This window comes from Amborella trichopoda, chromosome 4 (genome assembly GCF_054954075.1).
Source record: "Amborella trichopoda isolate Santa Cruz 75 chromosome 4, AtrichopodaSantaCruz75HAP2 v2.0, whole genome shotgun sequence".
NCBI lineage: Eukaryota > Viridiplantae > Streptophyta > Magnoliopsida > Amborellales > Amborellaceae > Amborella > Amborella trichopoda.
The window spans coordinates 43,091,919-43,102,980 of record NC_142339.1 but is presented as its reverse complement, the minus strand read 5'-3'; the positions used below and the strand labels follow the sequence as shown (position 1 = coordinate 43,102,980).

Here is an 11,062-nt window from a genome sequence, read left to right as displayed (position 1 = left end):
TAATTTACATGAAATAAATTGATCAAAATACCCCTAAAATATTTCGGGGGTATTTTGATCAATGTTTTTTAAATAATTTTTTTTTTTGCATATTTTTTTTAGGTGCGCCTTAATGAGAATACATGCTTAAAAGTTAAAGTTATTCGAATTTGTAAAAAAAAACTAAAATTCAAATACGAAATGAAGTCGTGACCGTCAGATCGACTCAAATTCAATATAGACCGTTGGACGTATTTTTACCTGTAAGCCAACCCTTTTACCGTATCATCTTTTATCTATATATATATATATATATATATATATATATATATATATATATATATAAACTAAGCGACACAATGTAACGATTACATTATAGTAGAATGAGACCGTGATATGGCTTTATTTCAACAATAGTATGTACTTTAATTTGTAGGTCAACATGTAAATAAAAAAAAAGTTATTCTATAAATTTAAAGTTTTGAGTTTTGAAATTTTCAAATTTGATGCATTTAATGCCAGCAAAACCTCAAGATCCGTACTCTCTTTAAAATACTCTCTTTTCCCTTTCCCACGAAATACCCTCTCTCCCCTTCCCATGGAGCAGTAGTGCTTCTCCCCATTCCTATCCCGTCTATCGCTCTCTCACCGCTACTGCACCAGGTCCATCTCTGTCAATCTCACTCATCTGCACCATATGCGTCTCTCGCTCTCCCACCGCTGCTGCACCAGGTCCATATTGTCAATCTCACTCACATGCACCATATCCGGAGAACCAGTAGGAAGGCATATGCTTCGACATCAGGTATGGTCGTTCTCTCTGCTCTATTTCTCTCTCTTGGCTCTGGATCTCCCTCTCTCTCATTCTCCCTCTCTCTTCCGCTCTTCACTCTTGGTTAAGGCGCTAGCCTCTCTCTATGCTCTGGTTTTCTCTCTCTCACGGCTCTAGATCTCCCTCTCTCTGCTCTGTTTCTCTCTCTCTCTAGGTTAGGGCGCTGGCCCCCTCTCTCTCTTTAGTTCTTTTTCTGCTCTGGTTCTCTCTTTCTCTTTCTCTCTCTGTTAGGGCATTGGCCCTCTCTCTCTCAATTTGGGGCAGCCCCAAGGGGGCTCTCTATCTCTCTGGTTCTCTCCCTGCTTTGGTTATTTCTCTCTTTCTATCTCTCAGTTAGGGCACTGGCCCAAGTGGTCTCTCCCTGCTTTGGTTCTTTCTCTCTCTATCTCTCAGTTCGGGCACTGGCCCAAGGGGTCTCTCTCTCAATTTGGGGCAGCCCAAAGGTCTCTCCTCCCTGTTGGGTCTCTCTCTCACAGACACATACTCGCCCCCACGTGGCTCTCTCTCTCTCTCTCTCTTTCTCTCTCTCTCTCTCCCCCCACAGTGAGCTTGAGCTTGGTAGCATGCAATTATTTTTCCATTGTGTCCAACTCAGCGTTTAAAAAATCGCCGAGTCGAACCGGACTCGCCCGGTTCGACTCGGAATTCATGAAAAAGGTACCGGATCGGTTCAAAAACCGGGAATCGTCCGGTTCTAGAGAGAACCGGACGATTCTGCACAGTGACTCGCCGATTCACTGTGCGGAATCGGCGAGTCCGTGAAGAACACGGGTTGCACAGTGTTCTTCATGGATTTTTTCAAATTTGTCATTTTTTGATCATTTTTTTTGTTTTTTTCGGCATGTGATCTGTTTTTCCGGCTGTAAACAGCTTTATTCAGATTTTTCAAGGATTAAATGGTGGAAAAATTAGTTGTTTTTGGATCAAGAAAAATTCGGGGTTTAGGGTTTCCGCCATTTCTGAAATTTCATGCCAAATAGGGCATGAATCTTTCAAAATTTGTAGGCATATTGATCTTAAAGCTGTGAATCAAAATATTTTGTTACTAATTTGTGATAATCGTTGAGAAAAACAGAGTTTTTTGGAGATTGAAGGCTTCGGTTCACAAAAATAGGTAAGAACTTTAGGTTTTTTTTTTTTCCGCCATTTGATTTATTTCACGGCATATTTTGAACAAAATGAGTTCAATAATTAGGGTTTTTAATCTTTATTGTGTCTAGTATGATTTAAAATTTTCAATTTTACGTAATCTGATCAATTACAGCAAGAAATTTGATATGAACAGTGAGATGCCTGCGGAACCAAATTCCGCTGTTTTTTTTTTTTTTTTTCCGCCTTTTGATTTTGTTTTCATGATATATTTGAAATAATGTGTTAAAAATTTAGGTTTTTGATTCCTTATATTGTTGTTTATCAGAAAATATAGTCAATTGGATGTAATTTATTCACTTGGAGGTGAATTTTTTAGTTAAAATCGCTTATGTAAAACGACTCTGTGAAGAACAAATTTTTTTTTTTTTTTTTTTTTTTTTTTTTCTTTTTTTTTTTTTTTTGTGTTGCCCATGATAGAATTTTTTGTAATCTATGATCGAATTTTTTGTAATCCATGATCAAAATGTTTGTTTTTTTTTCTTGTAATCCATGATCGAATTTTATTTTTTATTTTTTATTTTTGTAACCCATGATAGAATTTTTTGTAATCCATGATCGAATGTTTTGTAATCCATGATCGAAATGTTTGTTTTTTTTTGTAATCCATGATCGAATTTTTTGTTTTTTGTTTTTTATGTAACCCATGATAGAGTTTTTTGTAATCAATGATTGAATTTTTTGTTATCCATGATGTAATTGTTTTTTTCTTTTTTTGTAATCCACGATCGAATTTTTTGTTTTTTTTTTTTGTAATGCATGATCGAATTTTATGTAATCCATGAACGAATTTTTTGTAATCCATGATAGAATTTTCTGTAATCCATGATCGACTTTTTTGTAATCCATGATCGAATTTTATGTAATCCATGATCGAATTTTTTGTAATCCATGATAGAATTTTCTGTAATCCATGATCGACTTTTTTGTAATCCATGATCGAAATGTTTGTTTTTTTTACTTGTAATCCATGATCGAATTGTTTTTTTCTGTTCTTGTAATCCACTATCGAATTTTTTGTTTTTTTATGTTTTTTTTTTTTTTGTAATCCATGATCGAATTTTATGTAATCCATGATCGAATTTTATGTAATCCATGAGCGAATTTTTTGTAATCCATGATCGAATTTTTTGTAATCCATGATCGAATTTTTTGTAATCCATGATCGAATTTTTAGAAAATTTATGATTTTTTTTTTTTAATCCATGATCGAACTTTTTGAAAATTTGTTAATTTTTTTTTTTAATCTATGATCGAATTTTTTGAAAATTTGCTGTACTTTTTTTTTTAATTTCTTTTGATCCATGATCGAATTTTTTGAAAAATGATGATTTTTTGAAAAGATGTGAAAATCGTGATAAAGTTTTGATTATCGTGATGTATTAAACATTTAAACCCAATTTTTAATTTTTATTGTTTGAGTTTGCTGTAAATTTTTTTTTTTTTTTTCCATGATCGAATTTTTTGAAAAATGATGATTTTCCGAAAAGATGTGAAAATCGTGACAAGGTTTTAATTATCATGAGGTATTAAACCATATTTAAAATTTTTATTGTTAAAGTTTTTGTTGAAAAAATTGTATGTTGATGGATTATTTATGCAAAAAAATGCATGTTATTATATTTTCAATACAAAACTGTATTTTTTTTATCTGTTGTTCATGGATTTTTTAGTTGGAATGACTGATGTTAGCCGGCTCTTTGAAGAATTGTTTTTACTATTAATTTTTAATGCAAAAAATGTATGTTCTTGATAATTGAGTTGTAGCCATGTTTGGAGCTTGCATTTTGTATTATTCTAAATGTTTGTAATTGATATGTACGAAAATATTATTGTCCTTTTGCAATAACAAATAACAACGAATATGACTACATGAACTACCGCAACATATTATCATTACATATGGTGATTATTTTTCTTTTTGAACTGTCAGGTTAATTTAAACTTTTTACATCTTAATTTAGATCGTATATTACTAATTTTATGCTTTATTGTAGTCCATGTATGTTGATATACTTATTCCATGATAATTCTATGTTTATCCTTTTGTGTGATGTAAATTAAATGTTGAATGGCGGTTCATGCAGGGGAAGAACATATCAATATTCGCATATTCATTTAAAAACACGAAAATTCTTAATGGAGTACCCTCATTTTTTATTGAATTCCTAAAAAACAATATTTATAATGAATTTTAATAATTTTTTCGGATTTTTTTGGAGCTTTATTCCGACCGATTCACCCGATTCCGATCCGGATCGCCGATTCGCCGATTCGCCGATCCGGATCGGTTTTTGAAAAGCCCGATCCGGGTCACCGATCCGGTTTTTAAACCATTGGTCCAACTTATTATGTTAAAGGAAGATGTAGTTCTTGTGCGAAAACTTTGTTCCATGAAAATCCATATCTGTTTCTATTAGTCAAGAAATTTAAAGCTCGAGAAATTTCTACCATTAGAATATCACAGAGGATATGGGGATCATATGGACTGTTTAGTGGGTTCGGGGGTGTGGGTTTATGACATTTCCATATGCTAAATGGATTTTGTTTTAGTGAAGAAAAAGGGATACGTGGTTTTCCTTATTTTCCATTGCCATTACGTAGTTACCCTCATTGGATTAGATGGTCCCTAGCAAGTAAGAATTCTGGGTATCGTTAGTTTCGTAGCATTGGATTGGTCTGCCCATGGAGCTCTTAACCCTACTGTGATGGATTGGCAGTGGTTGCAGGAATTTTCATTAATCAGCCGAACATGGCATTTTTTAAGGAACTATTGATCATATTATTAAGGCTTTCATTAATTTTTGGATGATTTATAGAACCATGGATAAGATGGTAGATGGTATTGTGAATAGTTTGTAGCCTCTACATGGAACAATAGTTTCTGCCGGTCATTCTCATGTAGAAACTTGAGAGGCACTTATGTAGGGCTAGTTAATATTTCTGTGGGGTTCACTATTTTCTCTAGTGTACTCATTCATGTTTGGGGGCCAGTCATTTGTTCTAACAGATAGGGGTGACAAAACTATAATCTCCATATTCATCCTTATTCTTTTCTCATCACTTCTTCCTCGACTTTTTATACTCATGGTTCTTCTTTACATTTTGTGTTCCTCTCTCTCTCTCTCTCTCTCTCTCTCTCTCTCAATGAGGTTGTCTACGATGCAGCAGTTAAAGATATCAAAATCAGTATCAAAATTCATATCCCAATTTACCAAGCAAGAAAGTATCACTCAAGTAACAGTTATATGGTGGGTGTGATTGTTATTAGATTTGGGAATGTTGTGTAAGCTTTCCTCATATTTGCTGGCCTAGTTGCAATTGAACTTGAATCACCCTTTAGTTTATTAAATTAGTGTCAGTGTTTCAAAAAGCGCAGTCGGGGGGGGGGCTGCCTAACGCATAGGCGGGTGCCCAAAACCTGGGCGACCCCGTAAAATTTTTTTTTTTTTGGGTTTTCCCTCTCTAAAATAGCTTGTAATGAGTTTTAGGGTTCAAGTGAATCTAAAACCCATAATTTTGCCTCTTTAGTATTACAAAAATTACTCAAAAATACCCTCAATAAGCCGCAATTCCGCCCCCGCCTAGGTGGGTTTAGGCAGCCGCCTAGAGAAATCCGCCTAGGCGGCCACCCAGGCACTGGTCGATCCGCTTTTTCAGAAATTGAATAGAGTGACAGGCCTACTTGTAAATGAAAGCAGATTCTAGTGCACAATGTCTATTATTTAAGAACATAATTGCCGTTGAAATTACTTACTTTATTTACGGGATGTTAACTGGTGTGAATAGTTATTGGGCTCTTTCTTTTAATGATTGTGTGATAGTGTCATTCGTAAAGTTGTGTTCTACTTGGGCGTCGGTGGGAAGAGGGCACTTTCATCTACAAGACTGCACAATATTCGAGCCAACAACATCTAACTTCAAGTCACTGATCAAGTTATTAGAGAATCAACAATATTTGATTGCCTATGGGAATTCTGAGAAGCATCTAATGATAGCCATGTTAGCTCTAAGTTTAGTGATCCATGTTGAGTAAAGTGTACTTCTCAATCTTACATGTATATTTCTTTCTCCTCATAAAAAAAGGAGTACTCAATCTTACATGTTGTATATTTTGTTCTCCTCATAAAAAAGGAGTAAACGTGTAATCATAGTAAGATGTACTCATCAATCTTAATATACTCTATTTGAATCAAAGGCAATTTTGTTATATGCTGTTCTTTCCATTTCTCTTTCTGCTTGATAATGTTGGGTTAACCCAAGTCTTTGGGTGCCTAAGAAATTATTCAGAAGCATTGTTTAAAATGTAAGTGGACATCGATTTATTCGAAAAGACATTAAACCATGTCATAGACAGGCCTTATATAACGTTACAGTTATGGGGAAGTTTATATGTACCACCCCTTGCAAATAAGAATTTGCAGGATTTGGGCATGGCCTCACCCCATGCAAATTTAGCCTCAAATCGCGTACGAATTAAAATCCAATTGATGGGCCTTGTATACTTTTACAGTTTATTGGCAACTATATGTGACGCTAAAAATCTCATTCAAATTAAATAAGTATTTGCATGATTTGTGTATGGCCTCACCCCTTGCAAATTAACCCTCAAATCCCATCCGAATTAAAAATCCAATTGTTGGGCCGTGAGAGAGAGAGAGAGAGAGAATATGAGAGTTTAAAAGGAATTAAAATCCATGTTGTGGTTTCTAACCCATAGCACCTTCACCCCAAAAGTGAAAAAAGAATGATTGAAAAGGAATTTCCCCATATTTAAAAAACTTGAAGGGCCGTTTGGATAGGAGGAAATTAGGAATCTTCGATATTTGAAATCTAAGGAAATCTATGGATTTTCAATATCAGGGACTTTTATCATGGGTTCCTCAAATCTCTTGTTTGGATATATTCAAAATTCATGGATTCCTTGCAATTACTTTAATTACCATTGTTCGGTAACAAACTTGATACAGTCTTTCTCTCTAAAATTTAAAATTTGGGATAGTGTCTATAAAAAATTTGAGATAGTTTCTTTTTCTAAAATTTGATATGGTTTCTCTCTCTAGAATTTAATATACTTTCAATCCAACACTTAAAATTTGAAATTGTTTCTCTAGAAATTTTGAGATAGTTTCTCTCTCTAAAAATTTTAGGTGTTTCTCTTTCTAAAATTTAACATAGTTTCTCTTTCTAAAAATTTAATATACTCTCTCTATAAAACTTAAAACTTGAGATAGTTCTCCTCTTCAATAATTTTTTGATAATTTCTCTCTCTAAATATTTTTAAGTAGTTTTTTTTTATTAAATATGACAGCTTTTCTCTCAAATTTTAAGATATTTTCTCTCTAACAGTTAAATTTGAGATAAATTCTCTCAAAATTTTTTACGATAGTTTCTCTTTCTAAAAATATTTATATACTCTCTCTCTAAATTTGCTATAGTTACTGTCTAAAATTTTAAGATGCTTTCTCTCACTAAAACTTCAATTTTGAGATAGTTTCACTCCCTAAAATTTTAAGATATTTTCTCTCTTTAAAACATGATGCAGTGTCTATAAAATTTGATTTAGTTCCTCTCTCTAAAGTTTAAAATTTGAGATACTTTCTCTCTTCATAACTTAAATTTTGAGACTTTTTCCCTAAATTTTTCTGAGATAGTTTCACTGTAAAAATTTCATGTACTTTCTCTATCTAAAATTTGATATAGTTTATCTCTATAAAATTTTAAGATATTTTATCTCTCAGAAACATAAATTTTTGCAATAGTTTCTCTCTCTCAAAATTTTGAGATAGTTTCAATCTCTAAAATTTTTACGGTTGTTTTTCCCTCTAAAATTTGATATAATTTCTATCTTTATATTTTTAATATAGTTTGTCTAAAACTCAAAATTCGAGATAGTATCTCTCTCTAAGAAACATGAGATATTTCTCTCTAATTTATTTTCAGCAATTTCTCTTCCTAAAATTTATAACAGTTTCTTTCTAAAAATTTAAGAATATTCTCTATCTACAATTTTAAGAATACTTTCTCTCGAAAACTTAAGATTTTATATACTTCCTCTCTCTAGAAATTTTGAGATAGTTTTTATCTCCATAACTTTTTAGGTACTCTCTCTAAAATTTTATATAGTTTATCTCTCTAAAAATTTAAAACTGAGATTGTTTCTCTCTCTAAAATTTTTGAAATAGTTTATCTCTCAAAGGTTGACACAGTTTCTCTCTCTAAAATATGATAGTTTCTCCCTACAATTAAGATTTGAGAGTTTTTCTCTCTAAATTTTTGCGATAGTTCATCGCTCTAATTTTTTTGATACTTTCTCTATCTAAATTTTAACATACTTTCTCTCTTTAAAATTTTAATAAACTCTCTCTCCAAAAGAAAAAATTTGCGATAGTTTATCTCTAAATATTTTGCAATAGTTCCTCTCTTTAAAAGAATTTAGGTACTTTCTCGTTCTAAAATTTTCATACCTACCAAATGTTCCCTATATTTTGGGTTGAGGGAGCCAATGAGTGAAATCCATGGGCCTTTTGAAATTCAAAAAATCAGCTTTTGGTGTGAAAATCAAATTATGGAAAAGTAGTTCTTATTTTCATGATTTTAAGTATCCTAGTCATTAAGAAATCCAAACGATGGATTTTTGCAATATCCAAGATACTAAAAATCCATGCCCTTAATATCCATGTACCCAAACATGCTAGAAAGGAATTTTCCAAGCATGATATCGTCGACTTTACCAGACAAAATTTGGAAGTCTTAACTCCATCAAAATAAGACTATGAATCAATGACATAGAAGTAAGCGAATTAAGAATTCCACAACAAAAGACAACCTCACAAGAAGTGGATACTATTGCATAATAAGTCATTGAACTTCTACTTGAAACAACTGAGAGCTTGTTCATTCCATAAACTAAAATTTAAAAACACATTTATGTTTATTGATTTGAATGCATAAATATATTTCATTCCATAAACTGATTTCATTATCTGGGACTGAATCTTCCTCTCTTTAAAACAATCTCTTCACTGGCTTAACCCCTCTGTCTTCATGAACCACTTAACTGCATTAAAATTCAGCAGCATATCAATACAGTTTTTAACCCTTGTTAGTTCTTTATAAAAAAAAATTGCTTTAAGTGAGAACAATTATAGAAAATCAAAGGAGCTTCATTTAAGAGAGATTGCTGCAAAAAACTAAAAGATAACAATAACTTAGGTTTAAAGTTTGTGCAAATTCATAACACAATGCGTCCTGGAAAATAGCGTGCAGATCATTAAATCACTGAAATGAACAAACACCTATGAAATGTACAAGCATTTTTCAGAATAATTAAAAAATGTAAATTCAAACCATAGTAATCCCTAGAAGCATTATTTTATTCGGCCAAGACACCAAAGTTGCATTTGTGCATATATGGATAACCCTAAATAACCAATATAATCACCAAAAAACTAAACCCATTTGAACAAGACCTCTTTCCTAAGGGTAGAGCTTTAAATTTTTTAGCACCAGAACTACATCTTCCTTACAATAATTTGCGCACAAAATGGCAAAATAGTTGCACGTTATCAAGCTTACAGTGGAGAGAGAGAGACCCGTGTCTGGGTAAGAGAGAGAGACCTTTGGGCTGCCCCAAATTGAGAGAAAGGGAGAGACCCCTTGGGGCTGCCCCAAATTGAGAGAGAGACCCCTTGGGCCAATGCCCAAACCGAGAGATAGAGAGAGAAAGAACCAAAACAGGGAAAGACCTCTTGGGCCAGTGCCCTAATCGAGAGATAGAGAGAGATTCTCTACATTTCCCCATTACTTGTATCAAAAGTCCCTTTTGCTAATATATTCCCAATGTGTACGTTATAAAATAATTTTTTAAAATAGACTCTCCACATTTCCTCAACCTCATCATCCTTCACTAATATCATTTGATCCTCACTCTTAATGCATTTATTATTAGTATAAGTCCCGACGCTTTTTCTCTCTTATTTGTGCTAATTTGAAGATATTTTTTTTGCCTTCTCTTGTTTTTAATTTATTATATAGATTATCATATGCCTAAATTTTAGCTTTAATTACTACTTGTTTAGCATTTTTTTTAGAATTTTTATATTATTCTAAGTTCTGATTGCTTCTATTATACTGCCAAATTTTATAACATGATCATTTTTATCTAATGGCCTTATGAACCTCATCATTCCACAACATCCATATCGAACTTTTTTTTTCCCTCTAGATTCTCCTAAAATTTTTTTTGTCACTTTCTTGATACATTCAGCCATCTCATTCCAAAGTACATTGACATCATGTTCAGAGTTCCATTTTCCTTCTTCAACTAATTTATCTCTAAATAAGTCTATTTTCTCATTTTTTAAATTCCACTACCTAGGTTTTGGATGCACATTACTCTCACCCCTTCTCTTTCTATAGACGTCCATGACTACGAGCTTATGTTGGGTACTCAAACTCTCTCTTGGGATAACTTTGCAGCCTTTACATGATAGTCGATCTACCTTCTTAACTAGAAAGATGTCTATTTAGCTGTTATGTGTTCCACTACTATAGGGTATTAAATGTTCATCTCATTTTTTAAAGTAAGTATTTGTTATTGCTAGGTTGTAGCCCATAGAAAAATCTAAAATTGTCTCACCCATCTTATTTCTTTCTCCAAACCCATATCCCCCATGTGCCCCTTCATATGCTCTATTATCCTTCCTTACATGACAATTTAGGTCCCCACCTAAAAAAGTCATCTCTCCATTCGGTATATCTTGGACTATTCTATCTATGTCCTCCCATAATTGTCTCTTAATTCTATCATCTAATCCTACTTGTAGTGCGTAAGCGCTAATTATGTTAATTATCTTGGACTAGCTTCTTTATCCATGGTCGGCTAAGGTGTCGTAGGAACCTTTGCCTAAATTTCACCACAATCGGGCAGTATTGCGGTGCGTCACTTCTGGGGAATTCCCTAGCTACTCCTTGCTCATTTATCACTATACCTAGTTTTCAGAACAGTGCGTCGCTTTTGGAGAACGTCTTAGCATAAATAGATATTATAGTTTATCAGGGTTAATGATGGGTTATGACAAAATTTTACGTTGGTTGCTT

The 11,062-nt window shown here is 33.0% G+C and overlaps 2 long non-coding RNA genes across 2 annotated transcripts; one reads left to right on the top strand and one right to left on the bottom strand.

Moving 5' to 3' along the window:
• Positions 1-513: 513 nt before the first annotated feature.
• Positions 514-6,170, top strand: LOC148782470 (uncharacterized). Its single transcript, XR_016053595.1, has 2 exons — positions 514-784; positions 5,785-6,170. It is a non-coding gene; the product is annotated as an uncharacterized LOC148782470 (long non-coding RNA).
• A 2,660-nt stretch (positions 6,171-8,830) lies between these two features.
• On the bottom strand, positions 8,831-9,756 carry LOC148782469 (uncharacterized). The gene is made up of 2 exons (XR_016053594.1): positions 9,539-9,756; positions 8,831-9,020 (listed from the first exon to the last, which is right to left on the bottom strand). It is a non-coding gene; the product is annotated as an uncharacterized LOC148782469 (long non-coding RNA).
• Positions 9,757-11,062: the final 1,306 nt, after the last annotated feature.